Source organism: Littorina saxatilis, linkage group LG6, assembly GCF_037325665.1.
Source record: "Littorina saxatilis isolate snail1 linkage group LG6, US_GU_Lsax_2.0, whole genome shotgun sequence".
Classification (NCBI taxonomy): domain Eukaryota; kingdom Metazoa; phylum Mollusca; class Gastropoda; order Littorinimorpha; family Littorinidae; genus Littorina; species Littorina saxatilis.
The window spans coordinates 49,409,592-49,419,928 of record NC_090250.1 but is presented as its reverse complement, the minus strand read 5'-3'; the positions used below and the strand labels follow the sequence as shown (position 1 = coordinate 49,419,928).

Here is a 10,337-nt window from a genome sequence, read left to right as displayed (position 1 = left end):
GGTACTTGAAGGGTACAAATTTAAGTGTCAAATAATCATTTTGCACGGTCATTTAACACCTTACATTGCAGTCATCGGATCACACATTTTCTATTCAGGTGCCTGTCTAGCCTTTCCAGTCTATCTGAATGACACCCGGTTCAATCATTGCAACAAAAGTAAATCTAGGACAGGCGTCTCAAAGGAGATAAACATTCATTTCTTATGACCGAGGCTTTCTTATGATGGAGTTTGTCTTATCCGGAGAAGAAAGAAGACATTTGACAGATAAATAAGAAGTCCTTTCTTGTAAGCGATATTTCTTATAAGCGAGGATTTTTACAAGTCGGTTCGTCTGTACTTATACTTTCCGTTTCCGTGCGTTCAGTGACAGCATTTCAAAATCTCGTGCAGCAGACGAATTTTTTCCGTTTTCAGAGGAGTCATTTTTTTTTATTAAAAACACAATGATACAGCCACTGTATATTTTGTGCATCTTCATGTGCATATCTCTATCCTTCAGTCAACGGTTAGTAGTTCTAATAACCTTTAACACAGCATGGTTTGGCCCTTTAATCAAGAACAGACTTCACAGAAATTCGCGATTTAAAGAAGTAAACGTCAGTCTTTCTTTTTTGTATTTTAGCAGCAAGATTCGCCTCGATGATTTGATGGAGGAGGAGAAAGTTGACAGCGAGGTGACTATGAGGGAAATAACGAGGGCTTTAGATTTTCTGTACGCCTATACAGATGATCACATCTTCGTAATTGCACGCCTGCATTCCTGGCTTCAACATGACCAAGGCCAAGGGCGACAGGCAACAGAAACGTCTATGCGGCAAGACAAAAGAAAGTGCCAAGCGTTGGTATGGAGACACTCTAAGAGATCTGGGTAGGTTCACCATCGCTTACGTTACTTTTATGCATATTTGGCCCAAGAGCAGTTCTTTATTAGGTTTGCTTCCGTTTCTGTCGCATTTCAATGGTTTCACGTTCAGATACAGATCTATGTCAATGGACCAATAAAAAAAATGCCCTGTCTCAGGAAAAATAAGCCTGTCAAAATGTACACAGCTTAAAGTGTAACTAAACAAGCAAAAAGGAAAAACATCGTTCAGCAACCTTTACACTTTGATATGAAGAAGGGCCTCATATACTGTCGAACTGCGAAAAAAAAAAAAAATTTCTCTCACTCGGACACTGTTTGACGGACATGTGAAGTGCGCGCCAGGAACGACAATCTTCTTAGTTTACCTGATTAATGCCCTTAATTTTTGGTTCTGGTACTTTCAGTTCCGGCTGTTGTCATCAATCTACCAAAATAAAAGATCAAACGGAGTTTTCGATTTTTATTTCATGGTTCAGAAAAATATTGCTTATTTTCTGAAGTCAACCGTTTTAGCGAATCTTTCTTTGATTCTTAAAAGTCATTTCAGATTTTTGAAAAATAGTTAACGGTTAGTAATTACCAATATATCGTAAACAAACATATCGATAGGTTTTGGTAAGAAGACACAAGTGCGATGAATGTGATACCAGTATTTTTGTGGTAAGTAAGGATGCATTTCTTTGCTGTAAGCACATTTACAATGCACATTTAATCTGTTTAGTAACATAAACGAAAGCATGGTACAGTGCCGCTTGTTTGTGGTCTATCTTTTCGCGGCAGATGCGTAACAATTAGGGTCTCAGTTGGAAAAAGCTGCTCGGAACCAGAGCAGATTTGGCTTGGGTTCTTTGAGTGTGAATGATCGACGAGTGGCTTGACATTTTTAACGAATCATTACTGCAGCCTACTTGAAACCATCATCTGTTTCTGAATTTGTCATCAGTTATGATTGAGCAGTCTCATAGGAATCGTCCATAAAATGTTAAACCGAAAAAGGGCAGACGATTCTGAATCACACAGGCTGCTGTACAAAATCAGATCTAAAACGATATTTTGAACTGCGACGTCTGCGTAATTGCCCTGTAACAAAATACCTTGTCCTGGTCATGTGTATACACATCAGCTTCTATTGGGAAGATCAGTATTTTATATTAATCACAAATACAAGATTAGAAATAGTTCTGAAGATCGCCTTTGATTTCAGTTTCAGCGGCAAACTAGCAGATCTGTCCAAACCGGCATCGTTTCATGGTTGAAACTTGAATAATCCCAAATAGATCTGAGTGGGGGTAAGTTTTATAGTATTTCAATTTTTTACGGCAGTTTTATTTAAAGATAGTGTAGTGGATGTCTCTGGTGAAGACTACAGTTATATGAATTTTTTGTTGTAATATTAAAATGATTGTTCTTTATTTACACAATTGAATGATTTGTATTTATTTGTTTGCAGATGACGGCATACTGAGTGCTCCAAGAACATACGCCTGCTGGCATTCTGTGTCTTTTCTGAAGACGTCGAGGCAAGCAGAAGTCACGGTCCTGGCCACTCACACACAATGACATGAACAAGAAATGATATTTTTTCATGGGCATATCCAGTATTAAAACTTTATTACCATGCAAACGCAACGATTAGAATTTAGAGAAGGTCATCGGTCACACACACACACACACACACACACACACACACACACTGGGCGGATCCGGAGGGGGGTTCCGGGGTTTCCGGACCACTTAGGAGCCGGCCTTTGTATTCTAAGTGACGATTTTGGAAAGAAGTTGGCTAATTAGTTTGCTCAGGTTGCGCCAGATCGATCAATTGTCCTTGTTGTGATTCAAATTTTTCTTCTTAATATATTTACTTTTTTGGAAGGTGTATTAGGGGATGTTTCTTGGCTCAGATTGATCCATTTTCCTTGTTTTTATCAACATTTGTCGGACTCCCCCAAGGAGGTTGAACGCTTTGCGTCTTCAACTAAACGCTTCGCAACGTCAAATTGTCCCTAAAAGAAATTTCGAAACTCCCCCTTAAAAATGATGTGATCCGCCCCTGCACACACACAAACACACACAAATAGAGAAGTAATAAATGGATACAGTTTTTCTTTGTTTGTTTGTTTGTTTGTTTATTTGTTGCTTAACGTCCAGCCGACTACGCAGAGCCATATCAGGACGAAGTTTTTCTTTATTTAAATTACAATCAGATGTGGTCGTAGAACAGGCACTGTAAACAAAACCTAGCATGATATACCACTTGTGTGATGTTTCGGTCAATATCTTTATTTTCCTTTCAGAAATACATTGGCGTTTTGAATGTCAAGGGAAGTGATACAAATGCAGCGGGCTATCAAGAACGCGAAGGCAAACAAGGTAAATACCTACTTCTGACATTAGTTTACTTATTAACTCTTTCTATACTGGCCATTATCTCCCCAGTCTCAAAAATAAACAAAACAAGATGCAGCCTTCAAACTCATAGGTTTTATTGTGAATATATTGCTAAAACATATGCCAAAGTTTGGTTTCATTGTTGTGAAAAAAATAAAAATATAATGTCCAGAATTTATGGGTATATTTTACGCAATACGAAAAAGGGGGTATGTATTTTGACTTAGAAGCATTTTTTCTTATGAAGGCTCTGTTTTCAACAAAACTGTTTCTGTTTACTTGTATGAAGATTGTGCTTACACAAAAACATAACAAATACCAACTGATTTTCCATTTGGTGGTCATGTAAGCATTGTACACTAGTCCTGTGCTTCTTTTGGGGGGTGGGTGGGAGAAAGGGGGAGACTCTAGTCGGTTGTGCAAATAGTATTTAACCATGGGTGTGAATGTGAGTGTGGACGTGGATATATGATTTACTGCAACATTCAAAACAAAATCATGTGCTTTTGCATTTTGGAAATAAATTCTATTGATTGATTGATTGTGAACATGTCCGAAAAATCTGATCACACACCATGTGGTCGACATGCAGACCTGAACGGCCAGTGTATGGTGGCAGAGTTGGAAAATAGGAAAAGTCTTGATGCCAATCCTTCATCAAAAACCGAAGAAAATCGTCATTGTAATAAGTTTGCTTTATTCTAAATCAAACGACTAGGATAGATGACAGACACAACGACAAACACATTCAATTCTATGTAAAACATACACAATGCTCACGTTAACAAGCTGGCCATAACAATGTGCCCATCGTGCATGAAGTGTGTCTTTGGTCGGATCAGTAGCCGTGCTTTGTCTGCGATACTAAACATGAAATTTTGTTAAAGCGACGATTTAGCAATGTTGTTGTTGCTGCTGCTGCTGTCTGTTCTTGTCACGACATCTCGTTTTTTCCCTCCTGATTCTGAGAAGAAGCTGTTTAATTGTGATATCAGGCCTTGGAACCCCTGATTTTCACTTGGAGCATTCTCAAAGAAACTTAGCGTATGTTAAGAAAAATGAGTGTACTCCACACTTTGTCTTTTGTTGTTCGTTGTCGTTGCATGTCTACCGTTCCACAGCCACCTACTATAGGTGATGGGGTCTATGTCGACCAAAAGAATGGGATTCACTGCAGGTCGAGTTCCTGTAGGTGGATTCTCTGTATACCTAAGACTTTAAAATTGGCAATCTTGTATACAGGGAATACCACAGGGTGTAGTTCCTGTAGCGTTTTGCTAATATCAATGAAAGTCACGTGATGCTTAGCGACATCGTTAGAATTTGATGTTTTTCGATCTTTTTTTGATATTTCTTAGAAATTCGAGTATGGTTTGCAAGTTTTATTGAAAAACTGCACCTTGTGGGATTCCCTGTATACTAGATTGCCAATTTTAAAGTCTTAGGTATACAGGGAATCCACCTACAGGAACTCGACCTACAGAGAATCCCACTCTTTTGGTTGACATAGACCCCATCAGCCCTACTATAAGTGCAAGTGTTAAATGACGTATTTCCACAAAAGACTGCTTGCAGAGAATCATGTGATGCCAATGACAGGTAAGGACATGTGGTAATACATACTACGTTTTGGAACCAGGGAAAATGCAGCACAAATTATTTATCAACCAAATTGATTGACTTGTGCACCACGACAAAAGTTTTCTTTGATCCATAAAAGGTCTTTTGCCAGAAAAATTGCTCTGAACATCAAGTACCCTGCAAGTTGTCACACATTTACATTATTGAAATAAAAAGAAAACACACCAGTAACCAGGTTAGGTACGTTAATATCTATAATCAATATCTCGGCACGTTACTGCCTTCTTCGGGATGGTAAGCTGAACATTATTGAACAAAATAATCGGTTTAGATTGTATACTTTGATTCCTGAACGAAGAAGCAGAGGTACTGCATACAACTAGGACTGTAATATCAGCTTTTGCCTGAAACACACACACATACACTTATAAAATTAATGCAATGTCATTGTATGAAGCCAGAACAATCACTAACTTACATAGTTGGTCACACAATTACCCATCACTGAACAATAAATCGAAGTCGGGTGGATTCAATGACTAAAGCAGTAAAGGCTTTGAAAAAACCCTCATCACAAAACATCCCCCCCCCAAAAAAAATAATGAAATAAAACAGGTTGTGTATATATAGCGCAGTAAACACCATGCAGGTACAAGCAAAGATTTGACAGTGATTATCCTTGTTTTATATAGCACACATTTTCGAGTTTTAATCTCTCTCTCTCTCTCTCTCTCTCTCTCTCTCTCTCTCTCTCTCTCTCTCTCTCTCTCTCTCTCTCTCTCTCTCTCTCTCTCTCTCTCTCTCTCTCTCTCTCTCTCTCTCTCTCTCTCTCTCTCTCTCTCTCTCTCTCTCTCTCTCTCTCTCTCTCTCTCTCTCTCTCTCTCTCTCTCTCTCTCTCTCTCTCTCTCTCTCTCTCTCTCTCTCTCTCTCTCTCTCTCTCTCTCTCTCTCTCTCTCTCTCTCTCTCTCTCTCTCTCTCTCTCTCTCTCTCTCTCTCTCTCTCTCTCTCTCTCTCTCTCTCTCTCTCTCTCTCTCTCTCTCTCTCTCTCTCTCTCTCTCTCTCTCTCTCTCTCTCTCTCTCTCTCTCTCTCTCTCTCTCTCTCTCTCTCTCTCTCTCTCTCTCTCTCTCTCTCTCTCTCTCTCTCTCTCTCTCTCTCTCTCTCTCTCTCTCTCTCTCTCTCTCTCTCTCTGGAAAGTAATTTATTGACCTGTGGGTTATTTGCGTTTGTATACACATTGGTGATTCGTAAACTATGTTGAAAGAGATTGTCAAACAATATTATATGGGGTGTCTTAAAAAAAATGTATATCAACAAAATCTGTCATTATTATCAGGCACACGGTTTTAACAAAGCTATGTCACGGAATGCAACATAAGTGGCTTAAAAAGTCGTGTTTTTGTGTGTGCAGGATATTCGCTAGGACAGGACCTCAAGCTGAACCAGCACAACAGCGATGCATTCTTCCATGGCTTCCACAAAAGTCTTTCACCTATAGCGGGCATTGCATGTACAGATAGTCCAAAGAGGGTTAGGGTTACCCTAACCCTCCTTTTTATATTTAGTCAAGTTTTGACTAAATATTTTAACATCGAGGGGGAATCGAAACGAGGGTCGTGGTGTATGTGCGTGTGTGCGTGTGTGTGTGCGTGTGTGTGTGTGTCTGTGTGTCTGTGTGTGTGTGTAGAGCGATTCAGACTAAACTACTGGACCGATCTTTATGAAATTTGACATGAGAGTTCCTGGGTATGAAATCCCCGAACGTTTTTTTCATTTTTTTGATAAATGTCTTTGATGACGTCATATCCGGCTTTTCGTGAAAGTTGAGGCGGCACTGTCACGCCCTCATTTTTCAACCAAATTGGTTGAAATTTTGGTCAAGTACTCTTCGACGAAGCCCGGGGTTCGGTATTGCATTTCAGCTTGGTGGCTTAAAAATTAATTAATGACTTTGGTCATTAAAAATCGGAAAATTGTAAAAAAAAATAAAAATTTATAAAACGATCCAAATTTACGTTTACCGTATTCTCCACCATTTGCTGATTCCAAAAACATATAAATATGTTATATTCGGATTAAAAACAAGCTCTGAAAATTAAATATATAAAAATTATTATCAAAATTTTTTTTTCGAAATCAATTTAAAAACACTTTTATCTTATTCCTTGTCGGTTCCTGATTCCAAAAACATATAGATATGATATGTTTGGATTAAAAACACGCCCAGAAAGTTAAAACAAAGAGAGGTACAGAAACGCGTGTTATCCTTCTTAGCGCAACTATTACCCCGCTCTTCTTGTCAATTTCACTGCCTTTGCCATGAGCGGTGGACTGACGATGCTACGAGTATACGGTCTTGCTGAAAAATGGCATTGCGTTCAGTTTCATTCTGTGAGTTCGACAGCTACTTGACTAAATATTGTATTTTCGCCTTACGCGACTTGTTAAAAATTCTTTAGACCAATTATCCCTCTGTTCCCATGTTAAACATGGAATAATTCTGGACAAATGCGAGGACGTTAGCTTTTTTTTATTTTATTTTTTTTATCATTTTACTTATCATTAAAACTTGTTTAGATTTCGATTCGTAAACCATTTACAGTAATCCTTTGTTTTTTTAACTTTGTTAATCTTACCACAGTCACTTCGTTGTTTAGATTTATCATTAAATTTGTTACCATTATGCAGGAAAAATGTAGAATAAAACCAGGAGAGCTTTCGGTAGAAGATATTTCCTGTGTCAAAAGTTAATGCTTATTCTGATTGATGGGTGCTCCAAACTAAGTTATTTTGACTGCCTTATTCGAATTCATTTCCAAGACAGGGCTGAGAAGTGGAGAAGCTTAGGAGAATATCGTAACAATTGTCTGGGTGTTTATGCAAAACTTTCGAATATGTCAGATTTTACTTTAGAGATTTTAAATACTGTTAACTGACAGAAATGCTATAACTTCTACACCAATTGACTGGATAACTTCATATTCAGCATACTTAAACTTGATTTTATGCATGTGCAGTTCACAAAGTGGCAAATTTGTAGGTTAAATTATCTAACTTTTGCATCACCAATGACACCAACGCTTTCGTGTCTGAGGATTGCCCTGAACCTAGCTGTAACTGCATGCTTTCTTCAGGTCATCGATAGCCTGGGGGTTGAAGGGGATGTTTTTACATACTCAGACATTCAAAATAATCAAAAAGGTAAAAGCCTGAAGGGTTTAAATTAGGTAAAAATGGCTACCGCTCAATGTCAAAACTCGTTCTGTTTAGTCGACCCCCGAATTTGGAGAAAAAAATTAAAATTGCACAAAAGTCAGACCATTCAATTTACAAAATTGCCACTTACTGGAAAGGCAGAACATAAACTGAAGTTAATGAATACCATATATAAAATAATTGGTTCAAAAGATGCAGAAGTAATTTGCATGGTTGTGGGTGTCCTTTTTAGGGGGGTCAACCCTGTAGAAGAGACGATTTTCTTTAATTATCAATCCGTAATATATTGTTTGTTATGCATACAAGATTAACATTGACAAATACTTCAAGACTCCTCATTGATCTTAAGAAATGTTGTGGTTTTTTTTGTTACTGACTGATTCACTTTCTATTCACTTTACTCTACATAAGTCACGACAAGAAAAGCAAGGGAGGTAATTTCTTCGGAAGAGGTAATTCTCTCCCCTCAGAACGATTGTTGTAGTTTGTTTGATTTTGTTCCCTTCTAATAAGTATTATTTAAAATAGATCTTTACATCTTGATGTGAAAGGCGCAGTACCCCCCTCCCCCCAGGATGTTAAATTCTAGGTTGTGTCCATGTAAAATCCTGATCCTAGTCAAGATCCGAGTTGGTTTTTCATGCAACTGTGCCTCTTTATGCCACTCAATTAGACATACTTTGCAATCCATAATTGCACGAAAGTAAGTACAGGAAATACGTTGTTGTCGTGTTTTTAATATTACATAATGAAATAAAAAAATGTCACAACTGGTTTCGTGTTGGGCTTTCTCTCTCTGTCTGAATCTCATAATTACTTCCTTCTGAGGCCTGAAATGTGTTGCAGGCATTGTTCAGCTTACATTTATTGTTACAATTTTTGTGGATATGTTATTAAGTGTGTCTGTGTTTCTATCATTCGTTATCAGTGTGGTTAAAAAAAAAAGCACACGTCAAAGTAATTTACCCTTCATCATTATCAAAACATGCAGATACAGGTAATAAATATTTGTGATACTTTAAACAAATACAATGTTTGTTTGTTGCGTTTTTTCTTTTTTTCAGAGCAAACACACATCGTATTTGTTCAAACGTGTATATTCTGCACTTTCTAATACCCTGCATGGATCTCCAAATCAAGAATAATGAAAAGTCGTCTAATAGCACTGCAGCTCTCACACGAACATGATAGAAGCTTGCATGCATGCACCCAGGCTCGCTGTCTTCGGCTAAAAGAGCTTACCGTTGGATCTTCGCTCAGACAAATGTAGCTGTCTTGTCCACTTGCTCCTGTCGCATAGATCTGCAATGTGCAACATCATCTTTGATTAATAAGTCTGAGGCACAGACAAACACACACGCGCGCACATTTGCGAGAGAATGCACGTCAGTCTATTCAATCAAACAGTATAAAAACATACCACAGACGTGGTGGTGGAAACTGGACATTCGCCGTATAACAAAATCAAGAGATTCATTTGTGTGTGTATGTTTAATCAAAAGTTCATCTTGCGCACATTCAGTCTGTATTGTAACAGGACCCATCCCGTAAAAACTTCGAACAGATCTATTAAATTCTGAAATCCTTGACAAGTTTTTTTTTCCAATCATCTGTATCTGACCGAAGTAAAAAATCAAAAAAAATCAGCCAGTACACGCATCTACCCCCTTACACGACAATACATATGTGGCGAAAAAAGGAATCGAGAGGGGGGGGGGGGGGGGGGAGAACAAGGAATAAATTAGATCCAGAAATAATTCCACTTCATCATTCCAAAATTCAAGTGTGAAGTGATCAGATACTGTGGTAAAGATACGTGCTTAGTATCACAACTGAAAATACAAGCCCTAGGGTTTTAAATCAAGGAAACAATTAAAGTTAAGGAAAGATCAACAGAAATGTCGAGAACATGTAAAATATTGTACTTACAATCCGTTTCAGCATGCTCTTCGAATAATAATCTCCCAGTCAGCCTCGTGCTTACGACTTCGACAGGATGTTGCCTCTCACGCTGAGCCAGTACATTTGGAGTGAATTCAAAGGCCGGAGATGCAGTACAAGCACATTAGTTAGATCCAATTCATTTACATTGCTACCTTGCCCAATGTATGGCTATTTCTGTTGGTAACATCACACATGTGGCAAGCAGTGCTTGTTGCCGACTCTGCTGGGACAGGCAGCAGACGATTTTATTTAGGAACCAAATTCTGATTGGTTAAAACATAAAACCGGAACTCAAAGTACCACTTGTTCTTTGGAAGTATCAAATCAAGAACAGATAAGCAG

General features: G+C 38.2%; 1 long non-coding RNA gene across 2 annotated transcripts; it reads left to right on the top strand.

The window, feature by feature from the left end:
- Window positions 1-658: 658 nt before the first annotated feature.
- On the top strand, window positions 659-8,824 carry LOC138969442 (uncharacterized). Of its 2 annotated transcripts, XR_011456463.1 has the most exons (5): window positions 659-1,528; window positions 2,073-2,157; window positions 2,319-2,388; window positions 3,163-3,238; window positions 6,247-8,824. It is a non-coding gene; the product is annotated as an uncharacterized lncRNA (long non-coding RNA). The 2 variants fall into 2 exon arrangements; XR_011456464.1 differs by lacking the exon at window positions 2,073-2,157 and having other exon boundaries at window positions 665-1,528.
- Window positions 8,825-10,337: the final 1,513 nt, after the last annotated feature.